Genomic DNA, 16,871 nt, shown 5'->3' with positions numbered 1-16,871 from the left:
GACACAAACTCCCAGGGTTCTTCCCCATGCACCTCCCACAGCCCCATGGCATCCCCAGCCCACCTGTCTCCAGCCCCACAGCCGGGGGCCTCTGCTGCAGACCCCGGAGTGCAGCTTCCCACCCAGCCCGGGGCAAGAGCCCCAGTCCCTGCTCCCACGGGCACCACTCAGCTGCCTCCAGCCACCCAGCCCCTCCTCTGCCCTTCTTATTGCCAGTCAGGGCAACAGGACTTGTCTGTGCCAAGCGAGAAGAGGTTAAGGCTGGGGGGAGAAGAACTCTGCTCCCTCTGGGTGAGGTTTGATTGCTCTGGGAGGGGTCAGGGCCCGGATCCCAGAGCTGCACCTGGTGTGACTCAGCGGCGACTCCGTGGCTGTGCAGTCTGGCATGAGTGCAGCCCCTCCATCCTCCTGTGGAGCCCCACACGTCACCGGTGGGGTTTAAAGCACAGAGGTGTCCTGGGGTGCCACCAACCAGTGCTCCCAAGGGGCTCAGACTGACAGAGCACAAGGAGGGTGCCCTGGGAGCCAGCTACCGAGGTGTCACAGGTGGACACGTGACGGATGGACAGCCACAGCTGCTCAAACCCCACTCATTCCACTTCTCAGGCTGAAAACCAAGGCCACTGTCAGGAAAGCCATCCCTGCTAGCAAAGCCAGATTACACTGGAGCAAGTGGATTTCCAATCGTGGCACATCAGGAAGGATGTCCTGCTAGCAGCTTATGCACCTCTCATCAGCCTGGCCTCTCAGCACGTCCCACCTCATTACTGCTGCAGCAGGGCTCAGGTGGGCAGGACTGAGAGAGGAGATCTTCTTTTCCCTTTCAAAAGACTCTGTTCCTGCAGCACCTGCCATCACTGACTCCATCACAGACTGTGTTCCTGTGGGGACTGGGGGGCATTCCTGCTGGAGCTGCCCAAGTCGGTCCAGGACAGCTGCACTGCCCCCCTGCGCTGCTGGGTGTGGCACAACCCTCCTGGCCAGAAAACTACCTAGAAAACATGACCAGGTCATGAAACAATCCTGTGTGTGCTTCAGCTCAAACACTGCTTGATTCACAGCCCCCAAACCCGGCCAGCTGCAATCAGCCTGTCCAGCGGGTGGCAAATGAGCCAAAAGAAAGAGAGGCACATAGAGGCAGGGAATCTTTGCTCAAGGTAAGAAAGTTTCCTGGTTAGGACCTCAGAAAGTTTTGGGACCAAGGTCGAGCTCCCAGGTGGCCCGGAGCACAGCCAGCTGGCAGCCTCATTTGCCAATTCCCGAAGCTGCACATACACTGTCCGTGCTCCCGGCCAGGGAGAACCACGCAGCCCAGGCCGTGTGCTGGCCCCGCCCGGCCGGCCGCTGCCTGCGGAGCCCGCGGGTCGCCGAGAGCGAGCCCGGCACGGGCACCGGCACCGGCATGGGCACGGGCACCGGCACGGGCACGGGCACCGGCACCGGCATGGGCACGGGCACCGGCATGGGCACGGGCACCGGCACCGGCACGGGCACCGGCACCGGCACCGGCATGGGCACGGGCACCGGCACGGGCACCGGCATGGGCACGGGCACCGGCACGGGCACGGGCACCGGCATGGGCACGGGCACCGGCACCGGCACCGGCACCGGCACCAGCACTTGCATGGGCACGGGCACCGGCACCGGCACCGGCACCGGCACCGGCACGGGCACCAGCACTTGCATGGGCACGGGCACCGGCACCGGCACCGGCACCGGCACCGGCATGGGCACGGGCACCGGCACCGGCACGGGCACCGGCACTTGCATGGGCACGGGCACCGGCACGGGCACGGCCCGGGCACGGGCAAGGGCACCGGCATCGACACCGGCACGGGCACCAGCACTTGCATGGGCTCGGGCACGGGCACGGGCACGGGCACGGGCACCGGCAGCTCCCTGCGGGGCCAGCGGCCGCCAGCAGCTCCTTCCTGCTTGTCCTTAATGGAAGGGGACTGCTGTCCCTCGGCCCCTGATTTACGGCAGCTCCATCTGGGCTGTGCTCGTGTCACCCCGACGGTTCCAGCGGGATTTCCCGCTGGCCGCCGGCCGGAGAGCTGCCCCGGGAGGAGCGCGGCACGGGCTGCACGTGGAGCAGCAGCTCACTGCTGTCATTTACCGTGCTCCCCAAGCAACAGCACCTAAATTTAGTTCTCCACATAATTCCCTCTCTGAGGAAGCGTCAGGTTTCCATCGCCGGGCACGGGCTGCCGCGGCTGGCAGCTCGCTCGCAGCCTGCCCGCGGTGCCCTGACGCCCTGCAGCAGCGCCCTGGGCTCGGGCAGGTCCCACCGACAGCCTCCCAGGAAGGGGCTCCTGGCCACATCTTTCAGACCTCACAAAAAGATCCGAGGGTCGAGGGGAGCCCAGCTCGGCACCCCGCGGGACCCCTTGCCCTCCCCGCACTCGGAGGAGCTCCGGCAAACAATGCAGGCAAGGATTTCTGCAGCACAGCTCCTTTCTGTGCTGCCTGAGTCCCCTCAGAACGTGTCATGAGGGAACCAGCACTGCTGGTGCTCAGAATTCCAATAGCTCACTGAATTCTTCCCCTCAGTCCTGGCACCCACAACGAAACCACCCGGCTAAAACCTGTGTCTCAAAGAGACATTCACTTCCCATCTTCGAAAAACAAGAGAGACGAGGCCATCAAAGGGACACTCAAAGATAAAACCCATCATTTGGTCTCCTCCCTGGAGAAGCATAGACTCCTTCCCCTGCTGCCCTCCAGCCTCTCCAGCTCCCTTTTTCTCTCCCTCCAGCTCTCAGGATCTCCTCTGGGGTGAGATCCAGCCCAGCGGTGCTGAGCTTCCCCAGGACAGGGGGCTGTGCTGCCTCTGCAGCTGGACCTGGCCAGAACACTCTGATAGAAACAACTGCAAACATTGCAACAAATTATTGCCAGTACATGGATTCAGTTAACGGGGCCTAATAACTGAAATTGAAAGGCCAAAACAAAATGTCTGAAATGCCCAATTTCTACAGCATAAACTAGATTTCTGGTTCATTTATTGCCTTTCAGTCAGAAGCCCTAGTCACTGGAACAACAGGCTCCCTGTGTTTGCATGGCTTTTCAGTTCTGCTGCAAACAAATGTTTATTGACCTAAGTGGCACTTCCTCTCCAAGACATCAGGAATGTGATGGCTTGCTGTTGTATTTTGAAGCCATTCAGGGCAAGGAGGGTATGTTGACACTGTAGACATTAATATTTGCAATACTGCAGAGTTGCTTTCAATGTCTCAGGGACTCGGAAGTTTCTAAGAGATCCTGTCTGATCCTTCTGGCAGTGTGTTTTTGCTGAAGATGTGATGTGACAGGGCCCCTGTGTGATGTGACAGGGCCCCGAGTCTGCTGTGGGCTCTCTGGAAAGAGCTGAGGCCCTGAGCCGAGCTCTGCATGCTTCCTGAACTCTGTGCCAGCGCCGGCACAGGGGGCATGGCTGGGACCTGTGCTGGCAGCAGGGACAACGCTGCCGCCAGCCCCAGCAGCGGATGGGAGCAGCAAGAACACATTTTCTAGACAGGAAAACAGCACAATTGGTCAGGGATGTGTCTCGCATGACCTCACTTCTCTTTATGGCCGGTTTCTGCAGCCCAGGCTGCACCTTCGGTTCCGTCAGCCCCAGCCCTTCCCCCGCAGGCACCGCGGCTGCTGCAGCTCCGGCCCGCCCGTGTCCCTCCCGCCTGGGCTGGCTGCAGCCACCAGCCCTGCCACTCCCTGTGCGCTGACAGGGACAGCCACAGCGACAGCGACAGCGACAGGGACAGCGACAGCGACAGGGACAGCAACAGGGACAGGGACAGGGACAGGGACAGGGACAGCGACAGGGACAGGGTCAGGGACAGGGACAGGGACAGGGACAGGGTCAGGGACAGGGACAGGGACAGCGACAGGGACAGGGACAGCGACAGGGACAGCGACAGCGACAGCGACAGCGACAGCGACAGGGACAGAGAGGGCTGTCTGAGCTGGGCACAGGGCTGGGGCTGTGTGTCCCCTGCCCAGAGCGCTGCACATTCCACGTTCAGCTTCACCAAACCCAGCAGGAACAGCAGTCTGGGTAACCCATTTTGGTGTGAAACGTGTCTGGGTTTTTCTTCTGCAGCAGATGCAAAGTACTTCCAGAAGGAATGATTACTGCCCCCATAAATTCCCAAAGGATGCAGGCCCTGACATCTGGCCACAGCCACTGAACCCCCACGCAGAGGGCTGCAGGTCCTGTTTTGCAAGGGCAGCACTGGTAAACAGTTTTGCTTGCTGACTTGTAGCAAAGGGAAAGCCCAAAGCCCTGCACAAAAAATGCTTTTCAAACAGAATGCTGCTCCACACTTCCCAGAGAGACAGTGGTGGTTCCTAATAAAGGAAACACTGGTGGCACCACCAAGAAAGAGCATCCATCACCACTGTGCAGGGGCTGCTCTGAACTGCTGGTCATAATTCAGCCCCAGTATCTGTAGTGGAGGGGGTTGGGAGCCCATTAATTACAGCTGATAATTAACATCTGTCACAGGAAGAACAGTTTAACCTTGGAACAAGGATGCATTAAATTGGGGTGCAAAGCTGCCCTGGTGAGAGCAGCAGCAGGCCCCTGGCACAGGCAATGAGGCTGGGACCAGGCACAGCAGGGAGCAACGTTATGGAACAGGTTTAATTCAGCCAAGCACCAGCTTCCTCCAGGCCCTTCTGCAGCCTGCTCGAAGGAGGGGGCACCAGTCTGTGTGCAGGAGCTGCTGGTTTTCCCTCCACACAGGGCTGCTGGGCAGGAGCAGCCTCTGCACATGCAGGGCCCAAGGCATGGGGGCTCCCCTGTCTCACTGCCCCTCCCCACTGCACCACGTTTGGCTCCTCTGCTCCTCTGGGCTGGCTCTGCCTGGCATGGGAGCCTGACCAGAGCCAGCTGGGCCTCAGAGCAGAGCAGAGATGGAGCTGGGCCCTGGCCATGCAGCATGGCCTTCCCTTGGGAATGTCATGGATTTCAGGTCTCTGAACGCAACAAACCTGGGGCAGCTACAGCCCCATGAACCTCAGAAATTGGTGTTAGCAGGCTGCGAGCAGGGGGGCAGACACGGGCTGGAGAGTTCTCCTAGAATCCCAGAATCCCTGAGGTTGGAAAAGAGCTCCGACACCATCGAGTCCAACCTGTGACCAATCCCTCATTGGCACTCAGCACAGAGCCCTGTGTGCCATGCCCAGTTATTCCCTGGACACCTCCAGGGATGGAGACTCCAAACCTCCCTGGGCAGTGCCCGCCAAAGCCTGATCCTCTTCCCACCATCTGCACAGGAGAAGTTGCACTTGTGGAGCTCTCAGAGCCATTTGTGAGTCACTCCAAGAATGGGTTACACCAAACAAGCTTTTTTTTAATTGAAAAGATGCTTGCAGAAAGAGGTCATAGACAGAAAGGTGAAACAGATGTTCCCAAAGGCAATTCCTGCCCAGACCCCTACTCCTGTTTCTTGAAATTGCTGCAATTATCATACCAAGAGCTGTTTCATGTGTCAGGGACCATCCCCTGAGGCCGAGCTGGCAGCACAAATCAGCAGCTGACAGCGTCTGGCACCAGGGAGAAAAATTACCTGTAATAAACTTTGTTAGTGCAAGCCACGGTGGGAACAACCCCTTGGGAAAAGGTTGATGAAATTTTTGGTGCACACACACATAAGCCATAATACAAAGAAAGATAAAAATCATTATAGTAGCAGGAATAATTCCCTGCTGCTCCCCCAGGAAATGCCTCCCACCACCCCAAAGGGTCCTGAAAGGTCCTGCAGTTTGACAGCTGCCCACGGGCATTGCCCTGTGGCTGCCAGAGCCCGGCAGGTGCTGCCCACAGGGACATGTGCCTGGCCAGGGAGCACTCAGGGATTTCAGGTTCATGATCCCATCATGTTTTCCAGGGGCAACATGGACATTTCACAGAGAACATGTGTGATCTTGCTTCCTCAGACACCTTTTTGGGAGACTTTAAAAAAAACATGAACTCCAGAGAAAAGCTAAAAACTAGAGAATCCATAGAATCATAGAATCTCCTGCAGTGGATGGGAGCCACAAGGATCATCGAGTCCCTCTCCAGGCCCTGCATGGGACACCCCCAAGAATCCCACCCCAAACTCACTTCTGTGCTCCCCCATTACCAACTTCAACACTTAATGTTCCCAGAATAAACCCTGTCCTCCCCAAACCTCTCTCACTAGGGCCATTACCCCAAGTACCTGACCCATGTAATTCAGCACGGGCTCACAGAGTGTTATTTCCAAATTTAAAACATCCTCACACACTGAAATTCACCCATGGATCTGACTGGAGAAAGCAGCCCAGGCTCTGAGGTTTTTAGGTGCTAGGATCCCCTTGGGAGACCAGCATGCACCCACATAATGGCTTTGAACCCCCGCACACTCACACCCTCTCCTGCCAGGGAAGAGACCCAAATTCCAAAATTATCCCCTCCAAAGGAGCATTTTCTCAGCCTACTCGGTATCAGCAGCCAGTGAGTAATTCACAGTGGCTCTAAGATTAGCTAACGAAGTGCTGTGACTCATCAGCCAAGCCTCCGCGCCGCTGGGAAAATTCAATTTTTCTTTAGCAACAGAGGTTCAGCTGTGGAAATTATAAATAATTAGGGTTTGGAGAGGCTGCAGTAACATGAGGGTGGCTATTTAAACCTCACCGACACAGATAGTGGTGCCTGTGGTGCCGGTGTGCCAGCAGCAGCAGGGCTCAGCTGGCCCAGGCAGGCTGCGCGGGCTGGGTGGCACAGCCGGGCGCTGCCGCGCGGTGCCAGCGCTCGGACCTGCAGAGCCTGATCCCCAGCTGCTCATTAGCTCACACCCAGCAGCAAACCAACCACGCAGAGCCATTACAGCTCCTGCCACGACGCCGTGCAGCAAAATGATGGGGTGGGGGAAGAGTCATCAGCAGAATCAAAGCAGGCAGGATCCCCACCCCAGCCAGCCGGGAGCCGCAGAACCAGACTGAGCTCCCCTCTGCAGAGAACCCGTGCTCTGGGGCCTGTGCCTGTGTGGGGCTGCAGGGCTGGCACCCTCACTGTGCCCTGTGCTCTGTGCCCATGTGGGGCTGCAGGGCTGGCACCTCTCACTGTGTCCATGTGGGGCCGCAGGGCTGGCACCCTCACTGTGTCCGTGTGGGGCTGCAGGGCTGGCACCCTCACTGTGTCCTGTGCCCTGTGCCTGTGTGGGGCTGCAGGGCTGGCACCCTCACTGTGCCCATGTGCAGGGCTGGCACCTCTCACTGTGCCTGTGTGGGGCTGCAGGGCTGGCACCCCTCACAGTGTCCTTGTGGGGCCGCAGGGCTGGCACCCTCACTGTGCCCATGTGGGGCTGCAGGGCTGGCACCCCTCACTGTGTCCTGTGCCCTGTGTCCGTGTGGGGTCACAGGGCTGGCACTCCTTACTGTGTCCTGTGCCCTGTGTCCGTGTGGGGCTGCAGGGCTGGCACCCCTCACTGTGTCCGTGTGGGGCTGCAGGGCTGGCACCCCTCACTGTGTCCGTGTGGGGCTGCAGGGCTGGCACCCCTCACTGTGTCCATGTGGGGCCGCAGGGCTGGCACCCCTCACTGTGTCCTGTGCCCTGTGTCCGTGTGGGGCTGCAGGGCTGGCACCCTCACTGTGTCCGTGTGGGGCTGCAGGGCTGGCACCCCTCACTGTGTCCGTGTGGGGCTGCAGGGCTGGCACCCCTCACTGTGTCCGTGTGGGGCTGCAGGGCTGGCACCTCTCACTGTGTCCATGTGGGGCCGCAGGGCTGGCACCCCTCACTGTGTCCTGTGCCCTGTGTCCGTGTGGGGCTGCAGGGCTGGCACCTCTCACTGTGTCCTGTGCCCTGTGTCCGTGTGGGGTCACAGGGCTGGCACCCCTTACTGTGTCCTGTGCCCTGTGTCTGTGTGGGGCTGCAGGGCTGGCACCTCTCACTGTGCCCATGTGGGGCTGCAGGGCTGGCACCCTCACTGTGCCCTGTGCCCTGTGCCCGTGTGGGGCTGCAGGGCTGGCACCTCTCACTGTGCCCATGTGGGGCCGCAGGGCTGGCACCCTCACTGTGTCCGTGTGGGGCCGCAGGGCTGGCTCCCCTCACTGTGTCCCGTGCCCTGTGCCCGTGTGGGGCCGCAGGGCTGGCTCCCCTCACTCCAGGTCCCACCCCAGGGCTGCCCTGCCCATCCCCTCCGCTCTCCTCCCCAGCAGCCCTGCTGCCCAGCCCAAGCCTGTCCAGCAGGAGCCGCCTTCCCCTTCAGCAGCCACCACACGTGGCCCGAGTGACCGGGTGTCACCATCCCCATGCCAGCTTTGCCAGCAGCAGCACCACAGCCCCGTTCCAGCCAAGGGTGTGCCAGTGTCTCCCCTGCCTCGCCTGGCAAGCCCCTGGGACACTCCTTCACCATTTTCCCCCGAAGGTTTCCCTGCTCCAGGCTGGAAATCTGACACAGAGGGACGGGCTCTGCTGGCCGGGCCCTCCTCCTCCCCCAGTCTGGACCCCTCACCCCTCGGGACCAAGGCTTTGTCCCCCTTGCCACCTCCACCCGCTGAAGGTGGCCTTCAGCGTTACTGCAGTGGCACCAAGGACTTCCACAGGGAAAACCAGCCTGGAGCCAGCGCTGGGGCTGCTGCACAGGCTGCTCAGCTGCCCTCAGCATTCCTGCTTCAGCTACGTTCTGCTTCCAGCCACGCTGGGCCCCGCTTATCAAAGCCAAATGCTCCAGGTTTTGGTGTCTAATGCATACCAGCCTGCAGTTTATGTGCTTTCCCTCAGAAATCTGCTTTAAAAATAACTTGCCCAACTTTGTGTTTTATGAGATGCACTTAAGAAAAAAAGAATTTAGGAGAAAGGAAATATTTTCCATACATGACAGAGGTCTGAGTGGATTAAAGCAAGCTGCCCTTTAATGGTGCTTGCCTGAGCCACCCTGGAGAGGTGGGCAGCCATGCCTAATTCCCTGCTCGGGGACACATTCCCTGTGTCCAGGCTGGTCCCTCCTGTGCAGCCAGAGCTCAGGTTCAGGCACACACACGTGGATCAGCTGCAGGCAGAGCAGGGCTCTCCAGGAGCCTTTGGCTGGAGCCCGGCAGGACCAGGCAGGGAGGGACAGGTGGGATGAGGGAGCCAGGGCAGTCACAGCCAGGGTCACAGCCATGGTCACAGCCATGGTCACAGCCAGGGTCACAGCCATGGCCACAGCCAGGGTCACAGCCAGGGTCACAGCCATGGCCACAGCCAGGGTCACAGCCAGGGTCACAGCCATGGTCACAGCCATGGCCACAGCCAGGGTCACAGCCATGGCCACAGCCAGGGTCACAGCCATGGTCACAGCCATGGTCACAGCCATGGTCACAGCCTGGTGGGACCAGGCAGGGAGGGACAGGCTGGGATGAGGGAGCCAGGGCAGTCACAGCCAGGTCACAGCCTGGTGGGACCAGGCAGGGAGGGACAGGCTGGGATGAGGGAGCCAGGGCAGTCACAGCCATGGTCACAGCCATGGTCACAGCCATGGTCACAGCCCGGTGGGACCAGGCAGGGAGGGACAGACTGGGATGAGGGAGCCAGGGCAGTCACAGCCAGGGTCACAGCCATGGTCACAGCCATGGTCACAGCCCAGTGGGACCAGGCAGGGAGGGACAGGCAGGGATGAGGGAGCCAGGGCAGTCACAGCCAGGGTCACAGCCATGGTCCAGGCTGGGATGGACAGGTGGGATGAGGGAGCCAGGGCAGTCACAGCCATGGTCACAGCCATGGTCATAGCCATGGTCACAGCCATGGTCACAGCCCGGTGGGACCAGGCAGGGAGGGACAGACTGGGATGAGGGAGCCAGGGCAGTCACAGCCAGGGTCACAGCCATGGTCCAGGCACCCTGGCTCAGCCTCCCTGCCGAGGGATGAGAAAGCTGTGGGCCAGGGGACCCCAGGTCCCACCTGGCTACTGCTGCTTGAGGTCGATCCCTGGCCTAACAGCAGAGCCATAAATCCTGAGGCACAGAGAAAAACACACTGAGGCTGCTTGGAAGTCCTCTGCTACAGGCAGGAATAAAAAAATGGACCTTGTATAATGTGAAGATCTAGTAAAATAAGAAAATTCCCACATTCCAGAAGAGCAGGTTTCTCTTTTGCCAGGATAAAGCTATTTTCACATTTAAAGCTCCATTTCCTCATGAAGGAACAGTTCAGCCCCAGGAAGGATTACTGCAGTGAGGCTACAGCCAAGTGAACAGGACAGATCAATGCAAAACTGCTTCCCAGGATCCCTGGGAAGAGCCCAAAGAGGGAACAGAGAAAGTAATCTTGAAGCTGGAAGAGAGGCAGGGGAAGCTTTAGGGAAACATCACAGGTTAAGACAAGCAGATGCTACAATGGTTTGCCCACCACAACTCCAAAATTTAATCTATAGATTTAGAATAGTAGCAAAAAGCCTTATTACAAAAAATCCTGATAGGTTTGAATAATGGCAAGGGACTTTGGACAAGGGCCCGGAGGGACAGGACGAGGGGGAATGGCTTCACACTGACAGAGGGCAGGGTCAGATGGGACACGGGAAATGCTGCCCTGTGAGGGAGGTGAGGCCCTGGCAAAGGCTGCCCAGGGAAACGGTGGCTGCCCCATGCCTGGAAGTGTTCCAGGCCAAGCTGGATGGGACTTGCAGCAGCCTGGTCTAGAGGAAGTGTCCCTGCCCATGGCAGGGGTGGGACTGGACGGGAAGCACAGAGAATGCTACAGACCACTCACTATTCCTGAATGTTACACTCAGGTTTTTAACCCAATGCAGCTTTTACTCTGACAGTGAAAGACTGAATTAAGCCATTCCAACCTCACATTAGTAAAAGTGATATTTAGAATATTCCACATTAGGTTTTTTAACCAGTTAAGAAATGAACCATCACTGTACTCTTGGCTTATGCGTTTGCACTTGCTGAGAAATTATTTTCATTTATCTGCATAATGGCCAAGGCAAAGAAGCAATTTGCTACGAGATTCATCCTTTCAGCCTTGCCAAAACCTGAGTCATCTTTTCACCGAGGAGCAGTGGGGCAGCTCTGGCAGCCCCCACCCAGCCCCACAGCTGGGCTGTGGTTTGGTGCTGTGTAAGGCAGGGGTTTAACCCACCTCTGGCACTGAGCTGCTGAGTCCTGGCAGGATCTGTGCCCCCTGCACTCCTCTGCCTCCCAAGCACCATTTTCTGTTACCATGTTTGTCCTGGAACCGTCTGTGGCAGGTCTTAGTGAAGTGTCAAAAATCCAGTGACTCACCTGCAGCACTGAAATGTCACTCCTCTTTTTTATTCTTTAAGCTGGTGTCAGGACAGACAGACAGCTGTCAGAGCAATGGGCATCACAAGGACACAGGAAAACAAGGAGACCTGGCACACCAATTTTCAGTGCTCTCTGGAGGAGGGTCCCTGCCCAGCCCCTGGCACAAAGGGCAGCAAAGCAGCTTTGGAACCTCCCGCCTGCTGGCACTGGCATTTCCCCACAGCTCTCAGCAGCAGAGCCCAGGGCAGGAACAGCCCATTGTTTGCTCTCCACAGGGCACAGCAATGTCAGGAATGTCACACGCCCAGGTGCAAGGACAGCAGGACCCCTGCCTGGCCACAACAGCCTGCAGGGAGGACAGGGAAGTTTCTGGCACAGACACAGGCACTCAGTCCCCTCGGGCCTGCAGGAGCAGAGCACTGCCAGCGGGCACGAGCTGCCAGTGCCAGTCTGTGCCCATCCATGGCACAGAGGGCAAGGCCAGCAGCTCCCACCGGGCTGTGACACAGCTGGCAGGGCTGATCAGCACCAGGGGATTTACTGCAGAGACTGTGGGGAAAAGCTGGACATCCCCTAAACAACTCCACCCTGGGGAGCACCCCAGCATTACAGGATGGACACTGGCCCTGAGCAAACCCTCCCAAGCCATCCCATGACCCAAGCCCAGAGAAAATCAGTGGTCCCACGTGTGAGGTATCACAGCTCCCTCACACCCAGCAGAGACTGAACAGCTGGTCTGAAGAATGCTCCTGCCTGCTCATGGGACCCAAGTGCCATGGGCTGCCTGCTCAGGAATGTGGCCAGCACTCACCTACTGTCCTTGGCATCTCCTTCAACCTTGGAGCAGCCTTTCCACATGTGTGATGGAGCAGCCCTTCACTGGAGATGGGAGCAGACAAGTGCTTTTCCTGGGAGTAGGGTTCTGGTTATTCTTGTTTGCCTTTTAAAATTATTTTTTAAGTGAACAGAAGGCTGCTTGTACCTCCCTGCAGCTCCCTGCTGTAATGCTACAGCCAAACGCTTGGCAGCACTTTGGGGCAGGAATTTTGTACAGTGCACAACTGTGTGAGCAGAAAACACAAAAACCACCTCACAGCCATCAGGTCAGCCCAGGCCCAGCTCAAGAAGATGCTAGAAAAAACCTCACAAAGAGCCCCTGAGGCCAGACAGCAGGAGCTAAGAAAGGCAAGGCTGTTCCTCCCGGAGCAGGAGCACTCTCAGCACAGGAGCACCTCTGCCAGCCTGGGTAAACACCCACTGCACAAAGGCTTCACACAAGGTGCAGGAACACATCTCCTGCTAGATACTGCTGTCCTTCTTGCACTTATTTTTGGAAAACAGGAAGCTCATTGATTTGTTTGCAGAGGTGACCAAAATGGGCCTTGGGAAACAGCTGTCCTGGTTCAACATCTCCTGTTGTACACCACAGCCTGCCCCCTGTTCTGATGCAGATTTCCCCTAGAGAGGCTCAGCAGAAGGGGTTTGGTCTGAGCTCTCCTTGTGACACTGTTGCTGAAACGGGAAGCTCTGAGCTCTCTTGCTGACAGTCAAAGAGCACAGTGTGGAGCAGCACAAACCAGGAAAACACGAGCCTGTGTGATTTCCGACCGCTCGCTCGAACTCAGCCAGAGTTCATCCCGTGTTTGCTGCAGCGGGTCCAGCTGACAGGAACAGGATCAGTGCAGAGATCCTGCAGCTCCAAGGCAACCTCCCACAGCCCCACAGCACTGTACTGAGCAGGGACACTCTCAGCTGTTTTCTCTAGCACCAGAAGCAACAGACCACCTCAAATTAATGTCTCTGGACTGAGGGAATCCAAGGAAAGGGTGGACTAACACAAACCCAAAAAATGAACTGTTACAGTTCCAAAATCCTGTCTGGGTGTCACTTCAGTTTGTGAGCTGTTTGAATTTGGCAAAAAAAGCTGTTTGGTTGCTGGTTCAGAATCGTGCATCACCTCTTGGTCGTGGGTAAGGAGAGGACCCTTCTGTCCAACACGTTCAAAGGGCCTTAAATCCCACTCACGGAGTGTGAACATACAACTTCATGCTCAGATGCATGTTCATGTTCAGTTCAGAACATGGATTCCCTCCCTGGCTGGAGCACAAACCCTCTGCATGCAGCAAGGGCAGGCCCAGGCTGTGCTGCTCCTCCAGGTGACTTGGGAAAGCACAGGGGTAGGACCCGAGGACATCCATGTCCCCAGCCCTGCTTGTCCATGTACCTGGAACCACTGATTCTCCTGCTCTGCAGTAAATGACACGAGAAAGCTTTAACATGCAATGAGAGCCACACTGTTGTGTGTTGCACATTTTCCAAGGTTTAATAGACACAAAGTGAGTCCATTGTACTTAAGACACTACAATGATTTCATTCTATTGCATGTCCTGACCCAATTACATTTCTCAGGGTACAGTATTGAATAAAAGTTCGGTAGCTTTAAAATTAACAAGTGTGTGAAATCTGTAAGTAAAATAAGCAGCAGCAATAATCTGGGGAATTTTATCAAGAATAGCTAACTTTTAAGTAATAAATACATTCCGAGTTGTGGTTTTTGCTGTTCTCCTAGTTCACTGCCATCCGACTGGTCAAATTCTCATTCTAGGGTGAGATATCCTTAAGCCTTCCCTGCCTCACAGCAGAAGAGCCTCCCAGCTCTGTCACCTGTCCCAGGGCACGCGGGGCGCTCTGCCCAGGAGCTCATCCTCGTGCGGTGCGCACGGCGGCCGCCCGCTTCCCCTGGGAGCACCTCCGGGCGTACAGACTCGGTGACCCTCTAGGAGAACAGCTGTGCTCGTCTTCTGTTACCTTGAAGAAAGCCAGAGAGGAGAGGTTACTGTGACAGAGCGGCAAGGCACACGCTGTGGCTTCCCTCTAAATATAGCCAGGAATTCTCCTGCTCCCAGCTGGCCCAGCAGGCACAGCCAGCAGCGGCTGCAGCTTGGGAAGAAAGCTGCCAGGCTAACAAACCCAAAGTAAGAGTGGGATTTTCCCCAACACTGACACGATATGAATTTCAGTGATGATAATAAATCTCTGGTCTGGCTTAAAGACTCTGGAGTCCCTGTTCGGGTGGGTTACTGTAGGTTAATCCGCCACAAGTCCCCACGGAGCGTGCCACGTGAAGAACATCTGCCTCCACTTTCTGAACACAATCTACAAAATAGGATTATTCTCCCCTTGAGAGCAGCCGTACAGAAGCTTTTCTAAGTACCTGCAAGGGCTCAAGCTGCTGACTGTGGCTGCAGTGCCCCAGCTGCAGTGCCCCGCTGCAGTGCCCTGTCTGCAGTGCCCGGCTGCAGTAACCCAGCTGCAGTGCCTGGCTGCAGTGCCTGGCTGCAGTGCCTGGCTGCATTAACCCAGCTGCAGTGCCCGGCTGCAGTAACCCAGCTGCAGTGCCTGGCTGCAGTGCCCGGCTGCAGTAACCCAGCTGCAGTAACCCGGCTGCAGTAACCCAGCTGCAATAACCCAGCTGCAGTGCCCGGCTGCAGTAACCCAGCTGCAGTAACCCAGCTGCAGTAACCCAGCTGCAGTGCCCTGGCTGCAATAACCCAGCTGCAGTAACCCAGCTGCAGTGCCCTGGCTGCAGTAACCCAGCTGCAGTAACCCAGCTGCAGTGCCCTGGCTGCAATAACCCAGCTGCAGTAACCCAGCTGCAGTGCCCTGGCTGCAGTAACCCGGCTGCAGTGCCCTGTGGGGCAGAGCAGCTGCCCCTGGCGCTGCTGCCCTGTGGGCCCCACAGCATTGGGGGGCCCTTGGGACAGCCAGCGTCCCTCCCCAGCCTCATGTGCCACAGGGCTGGCACCAACCCTCACAGCAGCCACCAGTGCCCTGGGCTCAGGGCTGATGACCTGGAAAAAAACAACTCCTGGAGAACAACATGCCTAACAAAAACCAGGGGTGTCCTCACCCCTGCATGCAGGAGGGACTGACGCTGGCCCTGGAAACCAGGCTACAGTGTGGAAGCCCTAGAAGAGTTCAAGGGGAAAATCCACTTGCCTTCAAGTGAAGAAGCTGCACATGGTGATAAGAGACCCAAGGGTCAGAACGGCACGGACACCTCCACTCACCCTGACCAGCTGCAGAAGCATCACTGCACCTCGTTCCCAGTGCAATGCAGCTCCAGCAGCACAAGAATATGACCAGCCCTAAGTCTGTGCCACGCCAACCACATCACCTCCAGCTGAGTAGGAAGTGCAGGAGACACCAGCTTGGGTCTGTGCTCCTGACATACATTAACACCATAGAAGAGCAGATCAGAAACCTTCAAACCACCCCCAGCTGAGGTTTGTGACTTACAGAGCACAATGAACCAAGAACACCAAACACAGGAAGAGGATCACGTCTCCAAAGCTGCTGACATGGCAGCAGCACTGCTTCTGCAGGCAGGGGACCCAAAGTGACACTGATTCACTCAGACTCAGCATCCAGAATGATCCTCAGCATTGCCCACACAATGCAGAATGCAAAGAGCTGATTCAATACCCAGGAACATCTGTCCCAAGAGCTGTATTCCAGAAAAGGGCTGCAATCAGGTTTCACACACTCTTTCAGTATTTGGCAGAAACTGGGAGTTCTCACCCCAGGGCTCTGTTACCTGCAGCCTACAGAGTATAAGTTCATCCTAATCTTGCAGGGAATCTATTTGTCTTCTCATGAACAGAGAGACTCAAGAACACACAACAGTCTCACTTGCAGGTTTATCACCTTACACCTAGGAAAACCTTAAACCTTCCTGAGGCCCAGGGACCTGGAACAATATCCCTCAAGAGGCTTTGAAAGCACTGACACTTTAGAGACATTACAGAGTCAGAAGATCTTGTCTAAACAGGAAAAAATGCATTTCCTGGCTGAGGAGGTAACAGCAAGCCCTTGGTGGTTGGATTCTTTGGGATTCCTCACTGGGAGGAAGAAAGAATCACACCAGAAGTACAATGCCAAACAGGTCCCATGGAAGGGCCCTGCCACTGCCAGGGCAGATTGGGCTCCTCCATGGGGACAGGGGCCAAACCTCAGCTGCTCCAGGAACTACCAGAGGGCAAGTATCAGGGATTCTGTCCTGTGGGAGCACAAAGCTGGGGCTACCAGCAACAGAGCAAGCAGCTTTAAAACAGCTGGATGCTCCTCGGCTTGGAACGCTGGAACCTCGGCATGCAGCTCAATCCCTGTGCCTGGTTGGGCACCTGCACCTGCAGAACTCTGCAGCCTGGGTGGGCACCTGCACCTGCAGAGCTCTGCAGCCTGGGTGGGCACCTGCACCTGCAGAGCTCTGCAGCCTGGGTGGGCACCTGCACCTGCAGAGAGCTCTGCAGCCTGGGTGGGCACCTGCACCTGCAGAGCTCTGCAGCCTGAGTGGGCACCTGCACCTGCAGAGCTCTGCAGTCTGGGTGGGCACCTGCTCCTGCAGAGAGCTCTGCAGCCTGGGTGGGCACCTGCACCTGCAGAGAGCTCTGCAGCCTGGGTGGGCACCTGCACCTGCAGAGCTCTGCAGCCTGGGTGGGCACCTGCACCTGCAGAGAGCTCTGCAGCCTGGGTGGGCACCTGCACCTGCAGAGCTCTGCAGCCTGAGTGGGCACCTGCACCTGCAGAGCTCTGCAGCCTGGGTGGGCACCTGCAGAGAGCTCTGCAGC

The 16,871-nt window shown here is 57.4% G+C and overlaps 1 protein-coding gene across 3 annotated transcripts in view; it reads right to left on the bottom strand.

Annotated features, from left to right (window-relative positions):
- The window catches only part of PWWP2B (PWWP domain containing 2B), a 42,705-nt gene that overhangs the window by 11,285 nt on the left and 14,549 nt on the right, over nt 1-16,871 (bottom strand). Inside the window, exon 3 of one of the 3 annotated variants that reach the window (XM_059852259.1) lies at nt 13,539-14,042. The exons of 1 other annotated variant lie outside the window; for it this stretch is intronic. The gene's annotated coding sequence lies outside the window, so the exon portion shown is untranslated. Of the gene's footprint in view, nt 1-13,538; nt 14,050-16,871 lie in introns of those variants that run through there. One more of the 3 variants, XM_059852258.1, reaches the window with a different exon arrangement.

This window comes from Haemorhous mexicanus, chromosome 7, assembly GCF_027477595.1.
Source record: "Haemorhous mexicanus isolate bHaeMex1 chromosome 7, bHaeMex1.pri, whole genome shotgun sequence".
NCBI lineage: Eukaryota > Metazoa > Chordata > Aves > Passeriformes > Fringillidae > Haemorhous > Haemorhous mexicanus.
The sequence above is the reverse complement of the archived record's forward strand: the minus strand, read 5'-3'. Positions and strand labels throughout refer to the sequence as shown.